The sequence below is a fragment of the Ambystoma mexicanum genome, chromosome 2p, assembly GCF_040938575.1.
Source record: "Ambystoma mexicanum isolate Mex_15411 chromosome 2p, UKY_AmexF1_1, whole genome shotgun sequence".
Taxonomy (NCBI): Eukaryota; Metazoa; Chordata; class Amphibia; order Caudata; family Ambystomatidae; genus Ambystoma; species Ambystoma mexicanum.
In genome coordinates this window covers 1,214,524,595-1,214,539,737 of record NC_090923.1, presented here as the reverse complement: position 1 = coordinate 1,214,539,737, position 15,143 = coordinate 1,214,524,595, and positions in this window count along the sequence as shown.

The following is a 15,143-nucleotide window of genomic DNA, read 5'->3' as shown; positions in this document are numbered from 1 at the left end:
CTGATTGACTGCCTTGCTAGCAAACAATAAGCACACTTTTAATAATAAAGACTTATATCTGCCACCAGGAAGAAAACTACCCAATCGGGACAATTGGATTTGCAACAGAAACAATCCAAAACTTTGGACTCACTTTGGGTGAAAAGTAAAAGCCAGACAGGATCTCTGAGCAAAACAAAATCAAACGAGACACCAGCAACTCATTCAGGAACATTGGACATGGCGGCATCCAAAGATGATTTCCTCAACAGCTTTCAATAGTTTCAAGAGAAATTCACTTCCTCATTCAGCTACATTTCTCTATGTTTACCTCAGAAATCAGAGGATCATTAGCCGACTTTAGCAAAGATTTATCAACATTGGCTGAAAGGATTGATACAAATGAACGTGCAATTCAGGAACTGACGGAGGGGAGTAAGCAAGCTGACATTGCTCTTGAATAACTGTCTAGAACGACACATCATTTGGAACTGCACTATGATGGCTTAGGGAACCGCTCTCAGTGTTTCAATATCCGAATAAAGTACTTGCCAGAATCAATACAGGATTCAGAGCCAAAAGAAACAGTGTGTAGCACATTCGCAAGCCTCATAACAGAAAGCGATTCTATAAACATTCACCTGGAAAGGGTATGTAGAAGTTGCCTCAAAAGATCAGAACCTGGCTTCCGGCCCCGGGATGTGGTGGTGGCCTGCGCTAACTACCCGCAAAAGGAACAAATATTAAGGGAGGTGAGAGCTGCAGCGACGATCCCGCTTAACGCATCTGATATCCAGCTGTACCAGGACTTATCAAGTTTGACTCTCCAAAAGCATAAAGATATGTTCCCAGTGTTAAAGACTCTCCAATCCCAAGGCATTAGGTACAGATGAGTTTTTTGTTGGCCTCATTTTTAATAAGGATGAGAGACAATAAAGATTACCTCCAGAGAATCCGGCATGGCATTACTGCATACTTAGGAGGAAGCTCAGCCGGGCTTCAGGGAAGGGGTTCAAGAAACGTCTACGCCTCAGATGTCACTCTCAAAGATAGGGGAATGGACTTCCATGGATCGACAAAAGAGGAATTGCAGGGAATTGCAGGGGTTTGCAAAAAGAAAATCAGAGAACTCGATTAAGAGATCCAACACCTAAACCAGGCACTTTGTAGGATAACGACATCACAACCTTAATAGTTTTGTTAGCAGTATAGACTTGGTTAAAGAAAACACGTTGGAAGATCGGGTGGAACTTAACATCTTGGATACTTTCTGTTCAGGCAACAGATGCGGGAGCTAGGACTCTTCACACTTAGCCCTGGGACAAAGGGTGATTTGCAGCCCGGCGGTGAGGCCTCGGAATGCAATAGGTACTGTGTCTCACACCAGGGATCCAATCAGGGGAAGTTAAGAGGGGAGGTTGTAAAGAAAGTAGGGAGGTTATGGAGTTTAATAAGTTGGAGGAACATTAGTAAGGGGGTATATCCATTGTGCAAGAAACATGTATTGATGCTGTGACTGAAAAGTGTATACAATTCCCAGGTTTAAGGTCTAGACCCATATACTGTATAATTTTAATGGTTAACGTGTAATGTCAGAGGGCTTAATACTCTGCAGACATGGAGAAAAGTAGAGTCCTTCTTGTGGCGTCACCAACTGGATTTGGTGGCGCTCCAAGAAATGTTTAGTTGGAGGGCAGATAAAAGCAAACTCCATCTCTGGCTTTACCCCACTATTATACAGGCAACTGTGGGACATAAATTAGCTAGTGTGCTAATAGCAATTAAACAAGGCGCAGAGCTTCAAGTTGTCTGTTCCAAAGCCCATAAGGAGGGCAAATATGTATTTGTGATTGTAAAATGCAAGGTGGTTAAGTTAACAGTAGCTGCTATATATGCTCCGAACACAAATCAGGATGCCTTTCTGAAATTTATTATGGGGCAATTAGAATTATTCATGGAAGGTTAGATTTTACTAATGGGTGATCTTAACATAGTGTGAGACCCCAAAAGGGATCGTAGCAAACTCACTAGATATAACCACCCTTTCCATCAGTAGCCTTACAAAAGAAATTTGCAGATTTAACATTAGTGGATGTTTGGCTTACCATTAAAGGAGATGAAAAGGGCTGTACTGTATACTCACACGTCCACCGAACATTCTCCCAAATATACTATTTATGGACATCCACCACACTTCTAGGCTTAATTACGCAAATCGCAATCCGCATAATAAATCTCTCTGATCATGCCCCAATCATGGTAGATCTCAACATTTTAAATAAGAATCATAGACTATGGTCCTGAAGGTTCCTGTTGGCCTTTTTACAAGACCCCTTGGTTATAGATGTGAATGTTGAGCATATAAGAGAATATTTTGAGCAAAATAAAGAGGGAGAGATGCCTATGCACATTATTTGGGATGCCTTTAAAGCAACAATGCAAGGGTTCCTCATATCAGCAGAGGCCAATAGATATAAAAAAAGTGTAGCAATAGAACAAGAACTGGAGGGGTAATTAACTCAAATCTTAAAGAGGCTGGAAACTCGGACCTCAGGTCAAAAAAGAGGGCAGTGGCTGGTAAACTAAATCTTCTTACAGCTAAGAAAGCAGAGAAATCCCTTCTCATGCTGAAACAAAATTCTATATTAAGGCTAATAAAATGGATTGCTTACTCACGTCTAAACTTTGGCAGATAATAGCCTCAAGGATCATACAACAGATTAAAATGACCTCGGGGGAATTGACTTCGGAAACCATAAGCGTCTTTGCACAATTTCGTTCCTTCTACACCAATCTTTATAAATCAGAAACTCCCGATACATTTAGGCAAAAAGAATATTTAGATTTGTTCACACTTTCCCAGACTACCCCAACGAACGGTTAGGTTGGCATTGGTGGCACCTGGCTCAGGTGGATATCCGGCCAGATTCTACAAAATAATGTAGCAATCTATTAGTCCCAATATTGACCAGATGATATAACTCTTTTATGGATACACACAAAAATTCCCCATCAATTGACAAAGCCAAAATTATTCTTTTCCCTAAACCTGGTAAAGATCCAACAAATTGTGGGTCGTATCACCCAATCGCCTTAATTAACATAGAGGCTAACATTTTTACCAAGGTTCTGGCCAAAAGGTTAGTGGATCATATGCCTGATCTTATTCATCCAGATCAAACGGGTTTCATAAAAAACAGACAGACACATGATAATATCTGCAGAGTGTACCATATTCTGGAGAAAGTGGGAAAAAAACAGATTCCAGCCGTGTTAGTCTCCATTGATACGGAGAAAGCTTTTGACCCCGTGGAATGGTCATTTCTCTTTTGACCTTAACCAAGATGGGATCGGCCCAAAATGTATGGGGCTAATCAAAGTTAACTATAAAAACCCATCCGTAAGACTAGAGATAAATGGCCAATTATCACCCCCAGTTGAGCTACAACGGGGAACTAAACAGGGGTGCCCATTGTCACCATTGTTGCATGCACTTAAATTGGAGCCACTGCTAGCAAAGGTTTGACAAACAGAGGGAATACAAGGGATATACTTTGGAGGAATCTCCCATAAAATAATGGAATATGCTGATGATATGTTACTCATGGTAACGGATCCAGCAAATTCTTTACAGGCAGTTACTCTGGAACTGGAACTCTTCAGTGGGGTGGCAGGATTAAAGATTAATGTAGCTAAATCTGAGATTTTAAATTTGTCCCTTTCACCATCCAATATGCAAGACCTATGGGAAAACATCTGTTTGGGGTGGGCACGGGTGGGAATAAAATTATTGGGAGTAGTAATAACCCCTACACTACAAGGATTGTGTGCAGCTAATTATCCTGCATTGCTAAACGAGTTAGAAATACCGCTAAAGAGCTGGAATCCCCTCACTATATCATGGTTTGGTAGAAAAAAACTCTATAGAAAATGGTCACTCTTCCTAAGGCTTTGTATATATTTCAAGCATTATCAGTGAGGGGGCCTCTGATGTTTTTCCACAGATTACACAGAGCTATTTCTATATTTATATGGCAGAATAAAATGCTGTGAGTTGCGCTAAGCACGCTAATGCTCCCAATTGAAGGGGGTGGGATGGGCCTTCCCAATCTATTGAAATATTACCGTGCAGCCCAAATTAAAGAATGGTCCATGGGTGAAACCAAAATAAGATGGATCCAGATGGAGCAGGCCGTGGGGGGACCCCAATTAATGGAGGTATTATGGTTGCCGAAAAAAGATCACCCGACTGATATACACGTGAGTGAGATCACAAAAGTTGTGGAAGAAAATTAGGATGCTGTACTAATAGGCACACATGGACCACATATCACTCCCCACTCACTCTAATGTTCTTCCACCCGCAGTTCACCCCCGGCCTAGAGCCTAATGCATTTAAAGAATGGAAGCAGGCAGCTTGTGCCAAACTCAGAGCTATGTTTCAGGGGGCTGAGGCTAAAACATTTATACAATGTAAGCAAGAGATGGGTCAATCTGAAAAAGCTAGATTCCACTACTTTCAGGTGCGACACTGGATCCTCGCCCCACCGGTACATGCCACAGCGATGAGAGAATTAACACCCCTAGAAAAATGTGTAACATCTGACCCAGGGGACAAAGCCATTCTATGGAATTTACATAAGCTGATGGGGAAGTTGGAAACTAAAGGGTCAAGTAGCTACAGGCGACAGTGGCAATTAACACTGGGGGAAGAATTATTAGACCCAGACTGGGAAAGCTTATGGAAAACAATCCCCAAACTCACAAGATCAATTCAAACTAGAGAGTTTTGGATCAGAATAATGGCTCGATGGCATTATACTCCATCTCGTTTGAAGAAAATGAATTCATCATTGTCGGATAAATGCTGGAAAGAATGCGGAGTGGTGGGGAACTGGTTACATGTTTGGTGGAGCTGTCCAGTAGTGAAGGACTATTGGTAAACAGTAAATAACCATATGAATGAAATGGTTCCCATGCAAAAGACAAGATCCTTATGCACATGCCTATTGTTGATGTTGGAGAAAGCAACCAAAGTCAATACAAAAGGCATAATGGCTCCACTACTCACGATCGCCCAAAAATGGAAAGCGAAGGAGCCCCCTCATTCCACAGAATGGTTCACCAAAATTTGGAACTTTCTCGCAGTGAAATGGATGACATCCTCATTACAGGGGGTTCAATCTGCCTTCTCTAATGACTGGAAAGTAGTACTAGACTTTTTACATGAAGACAATAATGTTGCATATTGTCCACAGAAACTATGTATATTGGGAATTGCCAAGGTCAGCCACAATTGCTGTATCTTAAATTGAGAATCAGTTGTCACTGTTGAAGCTTCTACTTGTAAAATTGGTTGGTGTAGGAGGGTGGGAAGGGATGGGGGTTTAATGGGGTTGTTTGGGGGAGGGTGGGAATGTGGGGATTGTTGAATGATATAACTGAAATGCCAGTTAAAAAAAAGAGAAAGGGGGACAGGGAACCCCCTTTTGATCTTTTTTTGGTTCTTCTTTTCGATGTACACCTTTTAAATGTTTACTGGCCTCAGCATGGTGTTGGGTTGTTTCTATGACCATTATTAAAGTAGTTCTAGTTAACTGAAGGACTGCCCTTTGTAGATAGAGGGGGAAGGAATGTACAAACTACTCGATGGTTAAGGCTTCCTGTACTTCTGTAAAGTCATTTTACCAAGCCATAAGGTTTCAGTATTACAGTCGAACCGACAGGTCAACAAGTGTTTCTTCTGGGTTTCATTTGGGTTTCATTTGATGCTTCCTAATATCTGTTTATAAAAGTTATCTGTTTGGCCTACTCTTTTTAATAAACATTGTTTTATTTTGTTCAAAGTAGCTGTACCTGAAGGATTTAACCACTGATAAGAGTTTTGTAACTGACCTCTCAATAGAGGAGCCAATGGAACTATTGCGTCATTCTCTCAAAGTTGAGAACAAAATGTCCCGGGTCTCCCCCTGCCTTGTAAGGCTGTAACACCCCATGGGGTAACACAGGTCTCTGTTGAGAGTCAACAATTCAATCCAGCCCAGTTTGGAACTGATATTCGGCTTGGATCTGGTGCGTGGTTAACCAAGTTAATAAATTTCTATAGTGGCCATTTCAAGGTTTTCTGTTATATCAGGGATTTCGCTGGTATCTTCCTCACTAACTAAATCAACCTCCTATTCGAATACACAGAAATCAGTGTCTTTTATTAGGTTGTGGGGTTGTAAAGAGAAATACCTTTTCATCTAGCCTTGGAGACTGGCCTACTTCTCTGGGGTCAGGTATATTTTCCTGTGAAACAGGTTCCCTTAGACTTTCTTGCTCCACGGGAATTCAAATGGCAGGGGGGCTTCTAAGGCTGTGTTTCATGCCCAGGGATATCTATTTCGGATTTGTTTATCAAATAAAGTTTACTCTTTGGTCTTATTTCATAATCTGATAATTGTAGAGTGTCTAAAAAAGGGTGACCCAGGAAAAGGAGCTGTTGAGATCGGATAGGGAAGTGAAATGCATTCATAGCCTTTGTTTAATATTAAGGATGGTCTCACATGGGGGGATTTCAAATATGAAGTAGTCTTCTTATAACTGTTTGATGATGAGCTTCATTTAAGGTTACAGTAACAACACTATCATGGAATTCTGATGGATTCCCCAGTTTTTGTCAGATTGTCCAGAATCCCAATGCTGACACCATATGTGAAGAGTGAAGAGTCAGGAATGAAACTCATTTTAAACATGGTTTTGGCTACATTTTTATTGATCAATAAAAGGGGTTGGGAAAATGCCTCGCTTTCCCTGCACTAGAGCAGTCTCCCTACCTAAACTCAAAACTAAGGATCTGTCGGTGTCAGAATGTCCAAAACAAAACCGTCCTGTGCCCAAAGTACTATTCTGACCCTCAAATTTTAAGGAAATAAATCTTAAAGTGAAAAGGATAATGGGCCTTATCAGGAGTTTGGTGGTATTGCATCGTTAATTCTGTCAAGCAGAATTAGCATTACTGCCATGTCTTGCGGCGCAATTTGCACCGGATTACAACGTGTCATGAACACGCACACCACTTTGACGGTAACGTTAATTCTGTCTGGCAAAATCCGCACCAAAACAGGGCACACCGCCGATACCACAGCACAATTACTGTTACTGCTGGCAATTAGCGCTGGTGTCATCGCCGGAATGGGAAGCATTGCGGCAGCGATCTTCAAAAACAGAATCCACCCTGAATCCCCCACTTCTTGCAGCAATCCAAACTCCAAAGCCGCTGGGATCATGTTGTGGGAGAGGACCCGAGGGAAGTGCCCGAAAACTGTCTCCCGAAGCCCAAATTCAGTGCAGGGATCTGTGAGCTCTGACTGCTGAGGTGGTGGGGCACTGTGAGGAGCTTTACAGGAGCAGGCAGAGGAAACAACTGGGGCAGTGTAAGACCTAAATCTGGCAGGCAACAAGCCAGAAGGTCATCGCAGTTGGCATGGGCCCCTGGGATTCTGAAGACCACTGCAATCATGGAATGACCTAAGGGTCATGGTGCGGTGCCTCCGCTCCCAACAACGGCAGGAGGCCATGGCCACAGGAGGCAGAGCCACAGAACTCCTTGCCCTCAAACCACAGGAGGAGAAGGCTAGCAGCTTCCTCGATATGGAGGGGATCGAGGGAGTGGCGGAGCAGAGGCGGGTGCCAGCAGCCAGGATGCAGGAGTTGAGTTACGCCCCAATGCACATTGCTAATAACCAACCGTATAAGTATCCCTTAGCATAACATAGCATAAAATGTACCAATGGACAGGGACACATGCCAGCCGGGCCAGCAGCTGGCCCGGGCAGTCAGGGTGACCTGAGGGGGAGCCACATCAGCTCTGTTACACGGCAGCCTGGGGGGAGGCCACCAATTGCACCCCAGAGCTGTTATGGAGTGTGAAGATGTGGCAAGCGGCCTATCCAAGTGCAATGTACCCCACCAGCCTTAGTGTGATGTGTGAGGATCCAGAACATCGCACAGCCATCACACCAACATGTGCTGGCACAGTCAGTCAGCCTCATGCTGGTTTGTCAGGCGAGACCCATGGCAGTGTTCCGACTCATTGTACCTACATGGGTGTAGCGAGCCAATCACAAAACCAATCAGAGCACCACTGCTGGCTGCACAGCAATGTCCTATTGAACCATGGCAGTGCCCTAGACGATGCAACTAATTCCACTCCCACCAGGTGTGCATCGCCATGGGAGGGGATGTGGGTGCATTAGCACATATGATCATGCCATGCGCTGCTAAACCAAAAGCTGGTCCTGGATGCCAGCACATGACCATAAAAGTATGCCACAATATGCATGACCCTGCAGAGCCTCTTGCATGCATGGTTGACCCAGTCAGCTGCAACTGCATGGACAGCCCGCCTTGGCAGCACAAGGGCCATAGGCCACCTGGCCATGAGTCACGCACACAAAGCTATGAGCAGACCCACACTGCCGTAGGCACATGAAATGGGCCATGTACATCCATGCCCATCTGGCCACATTGGTGGGGTTTCACCCTGGTCAATCGCATGTGTGACTTGCATGCCAATGCACTTGGACGCACGATGCCTGACAAAATGTCATTTGCCCCCTTCAGGCTCTCACGCAGCTAAAGGAGAGGCTGAGGAGGGTGAGGGGGATGGCCCATCGGCCACTGAGCCCACCCCACATGCCTCAGGAAGCACCACCACTCCAAGTGCACCCAAACACTGATGACACACCTACTGGCAGGCGCTATGAAGCCAGACTGGAGGAAGCCACCCAACAGCCACAGGGCGCTGTTGAATCACAAAGCCCTGACAGCATGCTACACAGCCATCAGTCCCAGACACCAGAGGGTTACATGGACACCCCTTCATATTGGTCTCCCAGTTTCAGTCCTGGCTCACCACATAGCCCCCAAACCATTTGCCAGCTAACTCCAAGCCACAACATCCTGCAGGTGTGCCATAAACAGGATTGTGCGCAGCATGAAGTGCAACCGGGCACGGGCTGCTGAAACAACTGCCACACTGACAGTGTACCACCAGTGTGTGAGGGACCTCTGCATGTCCAATCTCCCAATGTGTACTGGCAGCATGGTGTTGGGAACTGTGTTTGGGGAAGGCATTTGCCTTAAATTGCCCTCTTGAGTGGATTGTGTTCACCTGTGGCTTCATTTATGGCACTTGTATGCATTTACCTCCACCTGGAGGCTGGAGGTAACTGTGGTGTGCTTTCGGCAGTATCAATGCCGTATTACCGCACTAATTCTGCTGTGTCAGGACTTATGCTATGACAGTAATTGCGCTTCCTTTTATCAGTGATGATTCCGCCGGCTGTAATTGTGCGAGCTGTAATTGCACCGGCTGTAATTCCACCGGCTGTAATACAGTCAGCAGTATTTTTGCCGACCCATGATCCAACAGAGTGGTAATTGCAGAGGAAAATCCATTAGAGCCACTTTTAAGGCCAAGGTCGTGATGAGGCTCAATGTCTTGGGCCTTTAGTGTTTCAAAAGTGTTCAAAAAGGAATAAATAAATACAACACAAAGTTTCTCAAGTATATTGCTCCTTAATCCACAGGGTGTCTCCCTTGCTCTGGATTCTTCTTCCTGTTTCTTACAAACAATAGTTCTTGTCTTTTCTCTGGATTTTAGTATTTTATAAATGCTCAAAGTGGAAAAACACAATAAATAACTTTCAAAAAAAGTATTTCAAGGAGTTTGATTTGTAATCCAAAGGGTGTTTCCCTTCCCCTGGATTCTTCTTTACGCTTCCCTCAAAATAACAATCCTGATCTTTCCTTTTCATCCAATACCAAATTTAAGTCCATATATCTTTAGCCTTTTGATTGTTCGAATACTTGGTATACTCTCGTGCCAGGTTTTTCTGTTCCCCTAGATACACTCACTTGATATTGCGTGGTGTACTCTTCTGCCAGGACTTCTTGTATTCACAAACTTACAATTGCCTGGAATTCTCTCCTACCAGGACTTCAGGTAATTCACACTGTTGTAATTGCATGGTGTACTCTCCTGCCAGGACTTCTTATGTTCACACTCTTGTAGTTGCCTGTGTCTGCAACTCCACTTTTGATAATTCAATACATTGGGCCTCATTACGAGTCCGGCAGTAACCTGCCGGTTTTTCCGGCTCGTATTACCATTCCGCCTCCGTGATTCCCGGAATTACCGGGGTATTACAACCCTGGTGACCCTGGAATTCCGGAGGCAGAATTCGGTAAATCCCCATTCCCATTGAGTCCCATAGGATTCAATGGGAATGGGGACCATGGAAACACTGGCACCATCTCGTGATGGTGCCGGTCTTTCCACGTCCGCATGCAGGCAGGCGGTGTTAACCCCGCCAGGTCAGACCTGGCGGGAATGACACCTCCGCCTGCAGGACTCGAGATCACCCGGTATGGAAACAACGGTGGCGGCGGGTTTACCGCCACCGTTATTTCCATACCGGGTGACTCGTAATGAGGCCCATTAGCTCTTCTGGCTAATTCCTTTTGTTCATAGTTCATTATTTGCATAGACTTCCAATCTTGGTAATTGACCACCTTTGCACTATTGGCTAATTCACATTGTCCAGCAAATATTAACTTTTTACTGTTTCTTATTCTCTCTACATAAGGAAAAGATTCCCTTCTCTGGGCATTGTACTATTACTTTCTCACTTTCGGCATAAGTAAATGGTTTCCTTCCCTTTATCCTCTTTGCATTGTTCACTTTTTAACATGCAAAGTGTACGGCAATACACCTGGTGTTCCCTTTGTCCGTGCCTGGGCTCACTGGCTCTTTGCAGTGTTTCCCAGTCTGCTTGCATCCTGCCAATGACAGCCACCAACTGTTTTCTTCTTCGTGCTGCTTCGATTTCAACTTTCCTTCTTTTGTGTCCCCGGCTGGGATTCTCTTCTCCTTGTGTATCTCTGGTGAGTTAATTGCTGCTTCTTTTCATCAGCGAACACCCAGGAGACCTGTGCCTGCTTCTGGCATTCCTGCATGGAATCGTTTTCACGCAGCCTTCTTCTGGTCAATGAATGAGCCGGTTGGCTCAAACGTCCTTGTCTCAATCCCGCTGTAACACGAATCGCAGTAGCCTACTCCCACCAGCAGTCTGCTTCTCCTTCTGGCGATCCTGTTTTAAACATCCTGGGCAAAACCTAGAGCATTGCCTGTGCCACGGGCTTCCTCTGTTCTGTATTCCTCCATTCCTCTTCCTCATCATAGTTATAAGGTGTTTTGGGGAACAGTAGTTCCTTTTAACTAACTTGCATGAAAACATTGGAGTATTGTTTTTAACATGTTCTAATGGCATGGCAAACCAGTGTTTGATGGTTGGTTTGTTGGTTTAATTGAGAGAAATTCAGCAATTTCCTTTGAGGGAGCAAGGAAAGAATCACAATAGGCCATTAAGGTGTTATGTATGGGAGATTCATCCTGCAAGGGGAAAGGGGGATACCACGTCTCATCCTTGGATATCACCACTCCCACCTGGAGGTTGTCTCCTCCCATGTGATCCTGCCTCATATAGCTGCCCCCAGGGTCAGGATGAGGTAGCGGCTGCTGTCCCCTGGCCACATGGGAGGAGGTCACCCCGGGAACACAGTGATGACTCCAACAGATTCATCACAGGATATTCTATTTTTAAAAAGAATACCAGATAGTAAACTATCTAACATTATCCCTATCTATAAATATGGAACAAAGAAAGTCCTGTCAATTACAGGACAATACCGCTTCTAGATGCTGAGAGCAAATTGTTTGATTCCTTGTTACTAAGGCTACTAGATGAATTGTCTTCCTTAATAGGCCACTTATCAAAACAGCAGACAGTCATTAGGAAAATAATCAGCACAATAATGAACAGATTTATTATTGATGCACTTGTACAAATAGCCATGACAAAAGATGCCCCCCCTCTTATTTGGGGCATGTATTCATCTGTCATTACCATTTGACATGGTCAATCGTGTCAAATTGTGGAGTAAATTGAGAAGCTGGAATATCCCAGGTGGTCTCTTAGACACGCTAATCTGTATTCATTCAGATACTAAAATTAGAATAAGATTGAACCAACAAGGGGCCATCTCAGAAGATATTGCCATGCAGCGTGGCTTGCGACAGGGTTGCGTTTTTATCCCTGCTTACTCAAACTTTACATTTCAGTCTTGGACACCTAATTATCAAAATCTTCATTCGCTCCCTCACAGTTGGGAAATGTAACGATCAGCTGGCTTACATATGCAGATGATGTGATCCTCTTGGATCACACACAGCTTGGACTCCAACATCTGATAGACCCCTTTTTATCCATTAAAAAGAAGTATGCTCTATTGATTAATCCACAAAAAAAACAAATTATCAGTTTTACCAAAAACACAGGAAAAAAAGTATGATATGGTTACAACTGGAAAATAAGGAATTCTCCATTATCAATCACCAATGAGGTGTCTTCTTTGGGCACTGCATTGAGGTCGAGGCCGTCAAAAGAGGCACTGTTTATGGACTTGTTGGATAAGGCAAAAACAGTTTCTCTCAAATGAAGTGCATTAACTATCGCTATGGAAAATTCTCTGTATCTCCCTTCGCTGATTTCTTTTTTTTTTTAAACTTTATTTTTAGTTGCACATCACGGCTATCTCGCTGTGAATCTCATACATTCGTTACAAACATGTTATGTACATCCAGATTTGCATCAGTTGTTTCTGATCAATATCATATTTCGGGCATACAACGTCATAGGTACAGACAGATAGAAGTGTGCATGAGGGGAGATAAAGTGCTATACAGGGTTCAAAAGCATTAAATTTCATTTACACTGTTACTATCAGAGCTTTCTGTATCCGAGGAATTTTCGGTTAGGTACGTCCTGAGCGGTGCCCAGATGTCTTTCGGCTTGCATGGAGTAGGCAACAATCCCGCATACTTTTCCTCACAATCATTCACGTATACCAGTGTAGAGAGAAATTGCTCCAATGTCGGGGCCTGTGTACTTTTCCATTTCTGCAGGATGCATTTCTTAGCGACTGCACAGGCGACATTGAACAATCTCCTAATTTTTTCGGAAACCTTTCCAATGTCTCCAAATAGGTATTTCAGGGGGTTAAGGTTTGCAGGGATTTGTGTAATGCATTCTAGGGTATTTGCCACTTCACTCCAGAATTTTGCTACAAGAGGACAGTCCCAGTACATATGATAGGAGTCTGCGCCAGGGGCGTGGCACTTTGGGCAGGTATCAGGTACATTGGCGTAGCACCTCGCCATCTTTGCAGGGGTGAAGTGTAGTTTGTTCAGAATCTTGAACTGTATTAGTCTTAAGCCCGCATTTAACGATATCTTTTTGGACAGGAGACAGTATCTGGACCATTTCCCTGCTTCAATGACAGTACCCATATCTTTTTCCCAAGATGACTTAATGGTATTCGAGGTGTCTGTGTGCGTCTGGACTAAGGTATACAGTTTGGATACCCCTGTGCCAGTCTGGGAGTGCAAAGATTGAAAACATGCATGCTCTGGAGGTTCATCTGGAAATGTGGGCCAGCGCTTCTTGAACGCTGCTTTCATTCTGTGGAACTGCAAGATTGTTAGGGGAGTCTCACCGACCGATTCTGCGAAATCTTCGGGAGTCACAAATTTACCGTTTGGGAACATGGTTTTCATTGTGAAATCATATTCTGGGAGCCAACTTTTTTGAATACCGATATCATATGTGGGTGCAATGCCTGGGAAATTCCAAAGCGGGGCTTGTGCATCGTATGGGTCGTCTATGCCAAGTCGTTTACTGATAGCTCTCCATGCTGCGATCGTGCAGGAGGTTGGGTCAAATTTGCAGTCATCTCCATGTCTTTTCGAGTAGATGATTGAGCGCAGGTCTGTTGGGCGGACTGAGCGGCGCTCTATGGATACGTGTGGTGTCGTGTCTGAGGGGTCTTGCCAGAATTTCACATAGTGGGCTTGTGCTACTTGCCAATATAGTTCGAAGTCAGGAGCCGCAAAGCCCCCCTTTTCATAAGGTTGGACCAACTTGGCCCAGCTTATCCTATTCGCCCCCCCATTCCAAACAAAGGTTGTAGCCATGGATCGAAGGTTGTCGAAAAATGGTCTGCCCGGCCAGATGGGGATGTTGCAGAAGATGTAAAGGAGCTTAGGTAACACGGTCATCTTGAGCACCGCTATACGGCCAGCGAGGGATATGGGGAGCTTAGCCCAGATCTGGAGTTTTGAATGTATGGTTTGTAGAGTGGTCTCATGATTATCTATGTATAGAGAAGTGCTGTCACGGGAGACCTGTATTCCCAAATATCGAATGTGTTCAGGAGCCCATGCTAGACCATATGTGTTTGTGGGACAATTGGTGGCATTGGTCAACGGAACGATTTCAGACTTGGTCTTATTGACTTTGTAACCCGAATGTAGGGTGAAGTCATTTATTACGGCCAGTATGGGAAGCAGGTTTTTCTCAGGTTCTCGAACATATAGCAGAGCGTCGTCAGCATACAACGAGATGGCCTGGTACGCTCCTGACATATATATGCCTCGGGATTCCTGTTCTGCCCTCACTGCAGCCGCCACCGGTTCGATTGTTAGAGCGAATAGTATGGGAGAAAAGGGACATCCCTGTCTTGTCCCTCTGTGTAATAAGATTTGGTTAGACAGTGTTCGGTTGGTCAATACCCTGGCTTTGGGTGACGAGTACAGGAGCCTAATACAACTGATTAAATAAGGGCCGAATCCAATTTTATGAAGAACCTCAAACATATACACCCATGAAACTGAATCGAACGCTTTTTCTGCGTCTAGGGATATCGCTACAGCCTGCGCTTGTGGTTTAATCTGTGCAAGGATGCAAAACAGTCTGCGCAAGTTTAGTGCAGTGGATCTCGTGGGTATAAATCCGCACTGGTCGGGATGTACCAGTGTGGCCATTTTAGGAAGCAGTCTATTGGCAAGAACTTTTGCGTAAACTTTGGCGTCCGTGTTTATCAACGACAGGGGACGATAAGAGGAACGATCGTGGGCTGGGCGTCTAGGCTTCAGGAGTACTGTGATAACAGCATCTGTCATTGATTCTGTGAGCGAGCCAACCTCGATGGCCTCTTCCCATATATGGGTGAGGACAGGAGCAAGGATCATTGAGAAGGATTTGTATAGCTCGGCACCT